We start from the raw sequence: 12935 nt of genomic DNA on the forward strand, positions 1-12935 counted from the left end.
TCATTTATTATCAACAAATACTTTTTCTTCACCTTATTTCATGTTTAATTATGTTTAAAGCAGACAGTCCATCCCTATACTAAATGAAAAACCTTAAATTGAATGCAACCATTAACGAAAAGAGAAAAAAAAAGGCCAGGGAAAATCCTCAATATCGTTAAACTCTAACTAGCTATTACTGCCTCTCAAGGCTCTGAACCCAAGTTCTGCCCATTTTGTGGTAAAAATGGAAATGAGTAAGAGTGATAAATGTTGTAACAACACCCTATTTCTAAACTGAGACTTCCCAGGGCTGTGAATCTCTGTTGTTTGATATCCCCTCCCATAGGCAATTTGTCTTCTGGCTTTTGGATATCATTGACCCCTAGCAACCAATAGCAAGCTACTGACTTACTTTATAGACTCCAAGTTATGTCTTCAAGATGAAACTGGAAAATAAAAGAAGATTCTAGATGAAACTAGAAGAGACTAGAAGATGAAACAAGCAGAGGGAAGCATAAATATCCACTTATATACTTCTGTGATGCAATACAACAAAGACATGTGCTTTTTTGCTTCCAAGAGAAGTTGGCCTTTCCCTAGTGGTACCCTTCAAGGTGCCAACTGGACAGGCAGGAACAAGTCAGTAGGGCCAAGAGCGTCCATATCAACGTGTGTATGTGCAGACATGCATGTGCCTGTGAGCATGTAAATAGGTGGGAAGTTAAACTTTCCCAAAACAAACCACTGAAGATGTGCACACAGAGATACTTGGTACTGGCTGGTGAGAATGATATAAACAGCATCAGCATGTTTCTCTTCCACAGTGCAGTAACTATAAACTTTTAATTCTGCAATGTCAGCAGCTACAGTGTTCATCAGAGAAACACATTCCTAGTTCCAGCTTGGTCAAAAACACTCATTTAAAGCACATCCACGGGCTTTCTTTTGTTACATGCACCAAACCGTGTTCCTGCTGTGTTTTATTAGGCAAATATAAAATTAACAACACAGCAATAATTATTTCCTAAACTGGTTCCAACACAAATTTCCAATTTGAGGTCGGATGTATTGCCTAATAAAATTTTTACAGCTGCAGTCAAATTGTGGTAGTTAATTCCTGGAAAATACAATTCTTAATTCGCCAGAATTAGTTTTAAGTCTGGACTCATCCCATAAAGATGAGTGTGTATTACTGCAGTTTGTACAAAATGTTCAAATAGTAATATCCAATATAATAGCTTGCATAATTTCAGCTAATTCAATGTTAGAGGTATTTGACCTACTTATACTCTCACTGAACCATACATCACGACTTTGAGATCACTGGGTCTGAGCTTTCTAAATTGCCCTTTCCTGAACTTCCTAAGTATTGCTTAATGCTATGCAGCTAAACACAGAGTTGTGTCAAAGAGGAAAGAATAATTAGAATATCCATGAAACAGGATTCTATTTATACTCTTATTGCTACCCAGCATTTGTTACTAGACCTATCCCCTAGTCGCAGAGTGAACCACTCCTCTCAACTGCAAAATCCATATATTTGCAGCATTTAAAACTCATTTCATCTGCTCACATTCCCAATGAATATTTTTTAAACAATTAAAATAATAAGGCTGGGGGTGTAGCTCAGTGGTAGGGATAAGGCCCCAGGTTCACTGTCTGACACCACAAACACACAAAGTTAAAATAATAAATTGAGGAATAACAGTAATAGAAAATATGTAGCTACCATGTGCCAGGTCCTAGTCTAAGTGTTTTACCTATGCTAACTTTTTCATCATTATAACAATGCCAAGAGGTAGTTTTATTATACTTATTTCACCAATGAAGAAAGAAGCAGAGATGGTAAGTAACTCATCCCATACAAGAAGATCACACAACCAGTGGCAGAGCTGGTATTCAAACCCAGGCAATCTGGCTCCTGAGCCTATACTTTTGATCACTATGTAATATTATGTGAAATAAATATTTTACTAAAAACAAACAAATGATCATTATGCATCAGGGAATGAGGCTTTTGTTTTCTCTACTTGGTAATGGCAAAAGAAGGGAAATGAGACCTTAGTGAAGCAAGTAGACAGAAGAAAGACAAATAAGAGAATAGTGCTTGTTCTTTCATGACTTATCTCTTCTGTGTACTTTTTTTCTCAGTGTCTAGGACACATCAGCTCATTAGCAAGGGATCCAGAAAATTCTGGATAAAACCTATAGACTTCCAGAGAAAGTCATCTTCTGTAGAATACACTACAGACCAACTTCTTGGGGACAGCCACACAGGTTTGGTCATGCTTTCTTTGACCTCTAGAAACAATTTTTTCCTGTGCCAGATTCTTGGCATCTGGCTGCAGAAGGTTGGAACAGGCCAAAATTTGTACCTTGACAGACCTGACTTAATTCCTGTTTGGCCACTTCTCAGTTCTGTGGCCTGAAGCAAAGTACTTATTGGAGCTGTGCCTTCATCGGCCCCATTTGTAAGTGGGTTATATCTGTCTTTTTCCCGCTCCATCCATTTGCCCTACTTTTGATATGCTGATTTCTCTGTCAGACTTCTTGATTATAAGTAACAAGAACCAAGATAGACTCACCTATGCAAAATGAATCCGGTAGAGAGAACCGTGTCGGGGGGCAGGCACATCACAAAATGAAAAGCTGAAGAACTAGATGGAGAAGGGGTAAGAATGAGAGCTGCTCAGAGGTACAGCAAAGGCTACACAGATAAAGCATGCTGAGTTTAAGGTTCTGTGAATAAAGCTCAACAAAGCTTTCTTCTTTCCCCTTTTGCCCTAGGCTTCTTTTCACTAAATTCTTCATCCATTCCAACACACACTGTGCCCCTACTCTGTGCACAGCACACAGAGCAGGATGAAGAATGTGCAGATGACTAAGTCAGGCCCTGCCAAAAACCAGCCATGCCTTCACTCACAGTATTATTTTATGTTGTTGAGAAATACCCAAATGAATCATTCATCTCTGAAATAAATGGCTAATGTCAAAACATTTACTAATGCAGACAAAGCTGACTGAAATAAATGGTTGAATAACCCATTGTTTGAAAATCTACAAGAGTAATATATATTACGATCAGATAAATCAAAATTACAAAGGATTTTCTGCTGCTTTTCAGAATGCTTGCCAGAAGTTGTCAGATGACAGTTGGGAGGATAATAAGTTTAACAAGTGGTTGCGGGTTACCTCTGAGAATGAGACTGAGGAGCAGGGGCGGGGGAGAAGGGAGTGGGGCAGAGGGATGACCACTTTTCATTTTTAATCTCTTGAACTGTTTGAATTTCTAAATTAAATTTATGTATTTACTTTATAACAATTAGATAACTAGTTTAAATAAAGCTTTTGGTTGATAAAACAAACCCAGTTGAGCTACTTTAGGCTGAAAGGGGATTTAGTGGCTCACAAGGACAAGCAAGGAAAGGAATGTGGTGACTGCCTGGAAAGTCTCTCTTTATCTCTCTGTCTCCATCACTAAGTGTTGTCTTGGCATCTCTTGGCCTGTGGCTGTTGCCATGAAGTTAGAACCTTCCTTACTGGCTATTCCTGGCCAGCAAGCTGTGAGGCTTTCCTAGCCAGTAAGCTTCCTCATTTCCTCACAGCTTTGTGACTAGAAACGTAAACAGTATTCACTCTAGTTCCAGTTGGAAAATCCCTGGAGGAGGACCCTGACTGGACTGCTTAAGGTTGCTGGCTACCTTTGGACTAAAGTTGGGACAATGTGATTGGCTCAGCTTGGGTGAGGTGATCACTCTCCCCCAATTAGAGAGCAGGCACCATGGGGCTCATTTGGCCCACATACAGGTTGAAGGTAGGAAAGAGGCCAGGTAACACAGGTCTAGCCATGGGGCAAGACCCTGGGAGCTGGGCAGCTCTCCCAGTGTGTGTCCCTGGAAGTCTCTATCTCTATGAACCCTGGTCCTCATAGGTCTCATGCCAATGCTCCTGGCCCAAACAAAGCTCTCCAAACCAGATCTTCATCCTGGACAAGGCTTCTTATGATAATGAAATAGCAGTGTCCAAGTCTTTCACACTAAATGGCAAAGCAACAGTTGCAATATTAATTATTCTGGATCCCTTCTGAGCCAAATCCCATCAGATATAGGACCAGACTGTCAGTCCCTTGATTTCTTCTCTTCTTTGCATCCTCATGCTTTGCATTCATCCCACAACTATTCACTGAGCACCTATTAGGTGTCAGACACTAGTCTAGGTGTTGGGCATGCAGCCATGGACACGATATACCTTACCAAGCATGTGTTCTGGTGGGGAGGCAGCAATGAACACACACACACACACACACATTTCTAATAATTTCTGGTTCTAATGAGAGCCAGGAAAAGCCTTAAAGCAGAGGAAGGAAGGGAAGGTGACAGAAGGACACTTTGGGGAGAGTGTGGTCACAGGGGACTCTAAGGAAAAGACATTAGAACAGAGACCTGTATGGAATCAAAGACACTGTGTTTTCCGGGCTGTGCAAGAACATGTCTAAAGGCCCTGAAGTGACAAGGAAGTTGACAGGGTTGAGAAGCACTGAGGTCAGCCAGAGCCAAGGGACAAGTGGAGATGGAAGGAAATAAGAAGGAAAAGACATAAGGGTCCCATTGTACCCAGCTGTGTAGGCCACAGGAAGGGCTTCGAGCGTTATTCTAAATGTGATAGGGGAATCTCGATATGCTCCAAGCAACAGAGTGACGTGATTTGGTCTCTAATTTTCAAGTGCCTGGTCAGAGGTAAGTTCTCAATAAATATTTGTTAACAGTTGAAAAACAAAACAAAATAAAAGTCCAACCAAAAGGCATCTTGGCAGGAGAGGCACAGTGCCACTGATCAACAGTGAAACAGGCTAGAGTTAATAAAGCTCTTTCACATGATTATCTCCTCTCACTCCTTGCTGGGATCCAGATGTAGGAGCACAGGACACTAGGGCTGCAATGTGTCCCCAGCAGCTGTCAGAGGTGAGTGCTGGCTTAGGGCCCCAAGACTCCCCTTCTTCCCATGGCCTAACTTTGGATACTGAATGTCCCCCAAGCCCCATCTGTTAAAGTCTTGATCCTCAAGCTTGGTGGCGGGCTGGTCCTCTAAGAGGCCCTCTGCCACCAGAGGAAGGTACTCGGATCTCAAAGGGTGTGTCCCTGAGGGAGACTGTGGAACTCTAGCTGTTTTCTCACTCTCCTTGCTCCATGGCTCATGGTGTAAATGACTTTGCTCTGCCATATGCTCCTGCTCTGTGGTGCTGCCTCACCACAGGCCCAAAAGCATGGGCTGAAACCTCCAAAAGAGTGACACCAAATAAACCTTGTCTCTTTATAAGTGATTGCCTCTGGTATTTTGTTACAGCAATAGAAAGTTAACTAATATAGATTCTCATTCTCCTCTCAGAACCACAATATAAGTTGAAGTCTGAAAATCAGAGCCCCAGGGAGACCAGGAGAGCATGTATGCTCCGTAAGATTTACTCCCTGCCCTACCTCTCCTGAAACACGAGGGTTTCTCTGGTGATTAAAACAGAACAATTATTTATCTTGCTCCTGGAACCTGGGATTAGGGTCATTAAAAACAACAGCAGCAGGGAGCCTCTGAAGGAGTCCTTGATTTAAAGAGCTGGGTCAAAGCTCTCAGTGACATCACAGGGCCACTGTCCAGAGCAGGGCTTGACAGTCATCATCCCCAGACTCGTGGCGCCTCATGCCATGCCCTCAGAGATCATATCATCCTCTGGGGTTCTCAGCAGTTTCAGTTAAAGTCCTCTTTCCTGTGCTTTGCCTTCCTCAGACACAAGGGAAAGATGGTGCCTGGGTCCATTTTGTGTTGCTATAACCAAATACCTGATGCCAGGTAGCATGTCAAGAAAAGAGTTCTAATTGGCTCATAGTTTTAGCGGCTGGGGAGCTCAAGTGGCCCAGGAACAGCATCCTGGTAAAGGTCCCCTGGTTGCATTGTAACATGGTAGAGAGGCAGAAAGGGAACCAGCCTCACGCAGCAGGGGCTGAGCGTATGGGGTACCCTTGCTTTGTAGCAACCCATTTTCTCAAGAACTGACTCACTCCTGTGATACCAACCCATACCCACAGCAGGAGTCCAACATTCATCTCTTCATGTGGGAGGGAGTCCCCAGGACCCCATTACTTTCCACTAGGCCTCTCTTCTTAAAGGTTCTGCACCTCAACTCTGCCCCAGGGTCCAGCACAGGAAGATTTAGGGAACAAACTAAGTGCAAATGGTAGCAGGAGGACTCTGTCTGCTTTTTTCGGGGACCATGGGAAATGAGGAAGGCTGGGAGGGAAGTAGATGGGACCCTGGGCTCCCTCCCACAGTACTAACCTCTTCTCCAGGTAGGCTAGGATGAATGCTACTCCAGTTTTCTCACCAATAACTTTTGTGACCTTGGGCTAAGGGTGAAGCAGCTGCTCAATGGGGCAAACTCCAAGGCTTCACTGTTCAAAGGCACTGTTAGAACACAGGCATCTCCAGCTCCTTCCACTTAATGTGTCCGACGGACGGCTGCCGCAGAGCTCCAAGTCCTGGTGTCAGAGGCTCGCTGTGGCCATTCTGATGCCATTTCTGCTGTGGCACTTTGCTTTAGATACGGTGCTTAAAATGTCTTTAGCCTCTGTGTGTTTTAAATATTTCTTTGTGTTACTTTCAAGACACTTCTTACAAGAGTCATAAAATGGGGCCCTTACAAGTTGCAGAATGAATGTGATTGCTAACGGGCTGCCTCATAATCATTGGCAAAGTACATGTGTGCATTTTAGGCTCAATATACAGTCATAATAGGAAGAATGTAAATCTACATTTTCTGTTGTCAATCATGTTTATTAAATTGAAAAAAAAGTCTCCTCTCCCAGGCAGCATGAAGAGTGGGGGGAGGGGAGCGTGAATTGATTGCACGTTGGAGGACCAGGCTGAAAATGTAATTAACAGATGCAATTATGCATTCTGATGCAAAGTGCTCCAAGCTGACAGTTGGGGAACTTACAGTGGAGCTCCCAGGCCACAGGCTGCAAATTCTCTAACAACTTTATTCATATACGCTGGCCTACGGTTCAATCCTACTTCCTTTGAGTATCTCCTACAAATAAAAGGCCCTATTCTTCTGCTTCCCCCAGCTTTACGCGGAGTGAAAACACCACTTTGCGCCCACGTTGTGTTAAAATAACAGATTTGTGTTCGTTCCTGTAGGTTTCCGACGGGAGGAGGGAGGCAGACTACCCTCCTTGCCCATGGCGAGGCGCCTTTGGGAGGAGGAGGAGGAAGAGCAAGGGTCTCCAACAGCGAACCTTTGTCCCGGAATGCAGATGAGCCAGCGCGCGGCGGCGCTAGGACAATGCCCGCCCAGTCCTCGCCGCGCCCCGATCCATCTGCGGCTATTTTGTTAACCCGATGTTTCTTACATTCTTTCTCTCACGCAGAATGCTTGATGTTGACAGCTGTGAATTTTAAACAACCATTCTGGGTATGTTTTCCTAATTTTGTGTATTCAGATTGTTTCTCCGTATTGGGGCGGGAGGGGGAGGGGGGAAGGGTGGAGGCTGGAAGGCACAGTAGCTCACAGTTCCTTCATTGAGAGATTTCCTGCGTTTCCCAAGTCACAGCGAGATTCTGATTGCTAAACGCAAAGTCGAAATTAAATGCGCTCACCGGCAGCATCTGCAATGCCCGAGAAGCGCGGAAGCATTTTCCCAATGAAAAATATTGCTCAAGATCACAAGCCAGAGTGGACAGAGAAGGACTTAGGAGTGACTGTCATTCACACTCAGTGGTGGCTGAGGAAAACTGAGCCTGCCCACAATTATCTATAAAATGGGACCACAGGAGTCCCAAAGGCTGGAAATCAAGACCTCATACATTCTAATTGCAGTTCCCAGTTCTATTTCCTTTGTCAAGCTCCAATGACATTATTTGAAGCCAAACTTCTTCTTGGGTGAAGAAGCAAAACAAAAAGCACTCTCAGACTGAGGCTGGTATTGATAAGATATCAGATTGGATGGATGGTTTTAAATTTTACTTATTTATATATTTGTCTCTTTGATACACAACCAAAGACACCAAAGATGGAAACAAAAGCTCTGGATGAGCCAAAAGGAGCTTGCAAACAGGGCAATCATAAGGCTTTGTATGGCTGCTATCACTGAGCTTTGCAGCCTGATTCAGAGCCTCCTGGCAGCAAGAGGAAAAGGGCAATGATGACTAACAGAGCATGCAGTTCCTTTGACTGGAGCATAGGGGAGAACAACTTTCCAGTGCTTCATTTTCAAATAAATTTTGCACTCAGAGATCTTCACAAAAGGGCAATGTGAACAGAAGTTCGGGGTCAACTTTGAGAGCAAATACAGTTGCAGAATTCCCAGGGCTGGAGCCCAAAGCAAGGGAAATGGATATCTGTTTAGAGCCCATTCCCATTGCCGGGTCCTAGGTCTACAGTATGCTCCCTTGCAAAGACTACATCGAGGCTGGAAAGAAAAGAGGTGACAACATTGGAGAGATTTCTGCCACAGTCAGAGGGCAGTTGGTGAATCATCCATGTCTCGTGTACCTCTTGACTTTGGCCTCAATAAATACAGCACATGTGAGCAGGTGTCTGGTGGCCAATTTGACTGAAAGATAGAACTCCGAGCATCTAGTGCAGTGGATGGGAATCATCATGCTTGCATGTCCCTGAATGTACTTCTCTCTGCTGGGAGCTCCAGAGGAGCTGGAACGCTGACTGGAGTTCCTATCAATGCTCTGAAGACCAAGTGAGCAGATGGTGGGGTTGACAGCCTCAACAGTAGGGACCTGATCTGTAGTGGCACTGGATTCAGAGCCAAAGCACATCTGCACACTTAGAAAGAAAAGTGGAATTGTATAACGTTTATTCCTGCAGGATAGTCTTTAGGGGACTTCCACTTTCTATCTTTTATGTTTCTGTATTGTTTGAACTTAAAACACATGTTACTTTTTTTTTTTTTTTCCTAGTGGTATGAGCTACATTCCCACCCCCTTTTTGGTTTTTTATTTTCAGCTCATTTGCTAAGTTGCCCAGGTGGGGCATGAATTTGGGAGACTCCTCTCTCAGCCTCTTAGAGTGCTGGGATACACATCCAGATGTATTACTTTTATAATCACCAAAGGTACAGATTATTTTAAACTTATACCTCTTTCCTTCCTTTTCTTTGTTTCGGTCCCATATATGCTACCATTCTGCAAAAGCTATCTTTGAAGTGCAATAAAGAAAAATTTAATTGCTAGGAGCAAATTTATCTAATTAAATCCCAAGTACCTGGAATGATTTTGCTCAGCCCACCAGAGGACAGGAACAGATTATAAGAAGACAATTTTGGAGAGTCTGTAATGGTCACAGAGGTTTCATATAAGATTGATTCCATCTTACTCCATTTCTGGGGCCTCCACTTCTACAGGATAACAGCCAATGTGATATCCTCATGCCCTGTCAGCTCCCCCATCATCAAGGAAACCAGTTCTAAAAGATCCTTCGATCTGCTAATAACCGGAAGCACCCAAGAACAAGTGTCATTCACACATGGAATGGGCTGTACAGAAAATGGGGGAGTTGGCCAGATCTCTCACTGCATTCCGACCTCTCTTTCTCTTTCTGCTCCAGGATCCTGCTGCTCATGAGGTGTCTCTCTCTGAAGCCTCTGTAACTACAGTGAATGTTTCTGGTTAGCCTTCAATTAACCAGAAAATCAGATTAATTGTGCATGAACTCCTATGTCCAGGACCAGTCTGACCCATAGAAGATGCAAATCGGGGTAAAAGTACATCACGTTAGAGTGAGGCTCTCTTGCCTTTGTTTGGGAGCATGGAAGAATGGAAAAACAAGACAGGGCCCGGGGCCAAAGAAAAATGCCATATTTCGAAGCGAGGGGCTTTGTCCGGTCCCGATACCAGTGTAGGCGCAGCTAGTCGGGAACGGGGGTGTTCAATCAATCCACCTGACACGCTGTCGCCTTCCACAGGCACCGAGCTCCAAACCATCGTGAAAGGGGCTGTCGACTGAGAAGAGGTAACAGCTGCTCCGTGGCAATTAAGCAGCAGTTTCTGTTGCTGAAGGAGATTATTTTGGATGGCGTAAAGAGATTCAAATAAAAATGTCAACGTGCCCATTATGGATGAAAGCTAGAAAAACTTAAGTGGCCCTGAATTAATCACTACTTGACAGGAAGGCACGTAAACGAGTACTAAAAAAATCCCCCCGCAAATCTATTTTCCTGCCTTTTTGGTAATTGTAAAGAAGCTGGTTGGGGAGTGGGGAGGGCTTTTCTTGGCTGCAACCTTAATTCATCTTGGAGTGAAGATTTAATGACAAAGTTACAAGCCCTTAAAGTACCATTTATTGAGGGGCTAATGAGAGTTCCTAAGAGCTCCGTAAAAACAGAGAAGCAGCCACCGACACAAGAGGCCTTTGAAAATACCGAAGAGAGGGGAGTTCATTAGCCTTTTTTCCCCGTTTTCTCCTCCTTCTTCTCCTTCCCCTTTCTCAACAATGAACGTTTCTGCTGCCAAACCTTCAGGAATCGGGTTGGTTTCCTTTCAAGTAATTGATGCAGGCTTTGCTTGTGCATTAGACAGCCTCTCCGACAAGAGGCAGGAAATCTCACCGTCAAAGGGAAGCTGCGCATTCCTTCCTCCCTGGCTGGCTCGGCCCCTCTCACACACTGGATTTGCGCTGCCCTTGCCAAAACCCCTCCGATTTCCACGGCCTCCCATGGCTAAGATAACGAATGCTGCTCTCGGGCTCTGAGAGCTGCGCTTATTTTAAAACTCCAGCTATGCTGCAACAAAACCGGCTGCTGTCACCCCAAATCGAGCAAATGAGCCCCTGTCCTCCGGCATAAAGGCTGAGAGACTTATTGAATGTCCCCCGCGGAGAAAGCCCCATTCACCCTGACCGCACTGGGAACCTCTGAACCCTCCCGCTTCCCTCAGCCTTCAGCCCAGGAGCACAGGAAAGAATCCTTGGGCTGGGCTGTTCCAAACAGATCAAGTTTTCTTAAGTCAGGATTTTTTTTTTTTTTTTTTTTTCTTAAGAAAAAGCAGAAACGGAAAGGAATGCTGTGAAGAAAACGGAAACTGGCAAAGTGTTGTAACTTCAGACGGCCTTGGTTTGCACTACTGCCGAACGTAATGCTTTTTGGTAAACATGAATACCGCAGACCAGTTACGGGAGGTGAAGAAGAAAGGAGAAAGCTGTGAACCTCCCCAGCTATCAGACTTCCTGGGGGCTCAAGAAAGACAGGGACGCCTTTTTTATCTTTCTTAAACTAGTACTGGGAATTGAACCCAGGACCTTTGCACTAAGGTACATCCCAAGCCCTTTTTAAATTTTTTATTTGAGACAGGGTCTCCCTAAATCAATAAGTTGCCCAGGCTGGGTGGGAATTTGTGATCCTCCTGCTTCAGCTTCCCAGTGAGCTGCGATGACAGGTGGGTGTCGCTGTGCCCAGTTTAGGAAAGCTTCTTTGGAACTATTGTTCCCTACTCTCAAAGTGATTTACAACAAACAATTAAACTGACATGCAGAAAACCAGTGTATTTAGAAGATACTCTCTCCGTCGTCTGTGCTGCACCAAAATATTCCACTTCTCTCTGGAGAAAAAAGAAAGTAAAAATCCCTCCATTTGGAGAATATATGTACTCAGATTCTACTTTCTGCGGCTGCATTAATCTGACACTGGCAGGTGTTTCCTATTTGTGCAACATCCCCTGCTCGAGGAGGTTCGTGTCCCGTGGCACAACCTCAGTAGTAGCCAGATTGCCTAATTCTAGAACTGTCTGCTTGAGATCGCCGGGAGGGAGAGTGGACTCCCACCCTCACCAGGGCATGGGCATACATCTGAGAGCATCTCTTTAACAACAGTCACATCCTGAAAGCTGCACATCATATTTTGCCGCGTCTAAGGCTGACAAAATTCCACTGGCATACTTGCAGAGTATGTATGAACATACTTTTTTGTAGTGTATGAACAAACTTCAGTGCCACAGGTGAGGCTGGAATGGAGGCTGTTAACTAAAGTCACAAAGGAGGAAACACCCTCTGCTGTCTGTCTGCCAGACTTCTGCTGTGGGAACTGATAACTCTAAGGGTGACTAATACCGAGAACAATATTCATAATATTAATAGTAATTATACATACTATACTATTACCATAGTGGCTTTAACTTATGTGCCATATAATGGGGTGATGCTTTGTATACATTTTCCAGATTAAACCAGGCAATGTCACTTAGAGACAGGGACTGTGATCTGCACCCTACAGATGAGAATTGAAGAGCTCAAGGAGGTTCATTAATATGCGCCATGTGTGCACAGGAAGAGGCAGAGTTCAATCCAGACTGGCCAGCATCCCAAGCTTTGTTCTCATCACTTCGTAGTCTCCCTTTCCATTACTACCTGCATCTATGTGTGCCTGATGTGGTGGCCGCCCATTCTTTTCCTATCAACTCTGATCCACCCAGCACATACCCCGGTGTTGTGTAAGGAGTGCAGTATGAGCTGGTGATTAAGAGTACATGGGCTGGAGCTGTGGCCCAGCTCTGAAACCCGGCCCTACCACTGAGCAATTGAATGACCTTGTGCAAATATCCTAGTCTATATCTTCATACATAAAAAATGAGAATATTAAACATTTCTACTTAATATGGTTATTGTAAAAATAAAACAGAACAATGTATTCAAATGTAGAATAGTTTCTGCCATGTCATAATCACCCATTCAATTAGGGAGGGAAGGAAGGAAAGAAAGAAGGGAGGAGAAAGAAAGAGAAGGAAAGATGGAGGGAAGGAGGGGAAAAAGAAGGACACATGAAGGAAGGAGACAGGGAAGGAAGGAAAGAAGAAAGAAAGGAAGAAAAGGGAAGGAAGGGAGGGAAGGAAGGAGGGAAGAAAAGAAGGTAGTAAAGGAAGGGAGGGAAGGGAGAGAAGGAGGGAAGGAAGGGAGAAAG

The 12935-nt window shown here is 44.2% G+C and overlaps 1 long non-coding RNA gene across 2 annotated transcripts; it reads left to right on the forward strand.

The window, feature by feature from the left end:
* Positions 1 to 4860: 4860 nt before the first annotated feature.
* On the forward strand, positions 4861 to 11016 carry LOC102003575. Of its 2 annotated transcripts, none has more exons than XR_001234717.1 (4): positions 4861 to 4943; positions 7171 to 7444; positions 9593 to 9749; positions 9951 to 11016. It is a non-coding gene; the product is annotated as an uncharacterized LOC102003575 (long non-coding RNA). The 2 variants fall into 2 exon arrangements; XR_261586.1 differs by having other exon boundaries at positions 4866 to 4943; positions 7401 to 7444.
* The last annotated feature ends 1919 nt before the right edge of the window (positions 11017 to 12935 follow it).

The sequence above is a fragment of the Chinchilla lanigera genome, unplaced genomic scaffold (genome assembly GCF_000276665.1).
Source record: "Chinchilla lanigera isolate Chin_1 unplaced genomic scaffold, ChiLan1.0 scaffold00032, whole genome shotgun sequence".
Taxonomy (NCBI): Eukaryota; Metazoa; Chordata; class Mammalia; order Rodentia; family Chinchillidae; genus Chinchilla; species Chinchilla lanigera.